Here is a 1,639-nt window from a genome sequence, read left to right as displayed (position 1 = left end):
GTGGCTATTTCCTTTCCCATGTTAGGGAAGTTTTCGACTCTAATCTCTTCAAATATTTTCTTCAGTCCTTTCTGTCTCTGTTCTCCTTCTGGGACCCCTATAATGTGAATGTTGTTGCATTTAATGTTGTCCCAGAGGTCTCTTAGGCTGTCTTCATTTCTTTTCATTCTTTTTTCTTTATTCTGTTCCGCAGCAGTGAATTCCACCATTCTGTCTTCCAGGTCACTTATCCATTCTTCTGCCTCAGTTATTCTGCTATTGATTCATTCTAGTGTAGTTTTCATTTCAGTTATTGTATTGTCCATCTCTGTTTGTTTGTTCTTCTATGTCTTTGCTAAACATTTCTTGTATCTTCTCGATCTTTGCCTCCATTCTTTTTTTTAAAAAAAATAAATTTATTTATGGATTTGTTTGTTTTTATTTTTGGCTGCGTTGGGTCTTCCTTGCTGTGAGCGGGCTTTCTCTAGTTGTGAGCATGGGCTACTCTTTGTTGCGGTGTGTGGGCTTCTCATTGTGGTGGCTTCTCTTGTTGCAGAGCACAGGCTCTATTCACGCAGGCTTCAGTAGTTGTGGTGCATGGGCTCAGTAGTTGTGGCTTGCGGGCTCTAGAGCGCAGGCTCAGTAGTTGTGGCACACGGGCTTAGTTGCTCCGTGGCACCAGGGCTTGAACCCGTGTCCCTTGCATTGGCAGGCAAATTCTTAAGCACTGCGCCACCAGGGAAGCCCTGCCTCCATTCTTTTTCCGAGGTCCTGGATCATCTTCACTATCGTTATTCTGAATTGTTTTTCTGGAAGGTTGCCTATCTCCACTTCATTTAGTTGTTTTTCTGGGGTTTTATCTTGTTCCTTCATCTGGTACGTAGCCCCCTGCCTTTTCATCTTGTCTATCTTTTTGTGAATGTGGTTTTTGTTCCATAGGCTGCAGGACTGTAGTTCTTCTTGCTTCTGCTGTCTGCACTCTGGATGAGGCTATCTAAGAGGCTTATGCAAGTTTCCTGATGGGAGCTACCTAGGCATTGTTCTTATGTTATTATTATAAATCAGACTTGAGACATGATTAACAGTTAACTGTGCCACATTTCTATGTGTGTTTTAGGAAGCAAATTTAATAACGTAAGTAAAGTTTTAGTTTAAAAAAAAGGCTATTTTTCATAGGTAATTTGAATTGGGGATGGGAACAGAATTTCTGTGCTCCCTTCCCTACTCATTGCCTCACTCTCTTTTTTTTCTTCCAGTTTTACTGAGATATAATTGACATACAGCACTGTATAAGTTTAAGATGTACAGCATAACAATTTGACTTACAAACATAATGAAGTAATAAGCACCATAAATTTAGTGAACATTCATCATCTCATATAGATATAAAATTAAAGAATTGGAAAATATTTTTTTCCTTGTGATGAGAACTCTTTGGATTTATTCTCTTAACAACTTTCATATATAACATACAGCAGTGTTAATTGCATTTATTATTTTGTACATCACATCCCTAGTGCTTATTTATCTTATAACTGGAAGTTTGACTTTTGTTATCCAATTCCCCCTCCCTCTCATCCCCCACCTCTGGTAACCACAAATCTGGTCTCTTTTTCTATGAGTTTGTTTTGTTTGTTTGTTTTGGGGTTTTTTTTTTTTT

This window comes from Physeter macrocephalus, chromosome 11 (genome assembly GCF_002837175.3).
Source record: "Physeter macrocephalus isolate SW-GA chromosome 11, ASM283717v5, whole genome shotgun sequence".
Lineage (NCBI taxonomy): Eukaryota > Metazoa > Chordata > Mammalia > Artiodactyla > Physeteridae > Physeter > Physeter macrocephalus.
Note: the sequence above shows the minus strand (reverse complement) of the source record.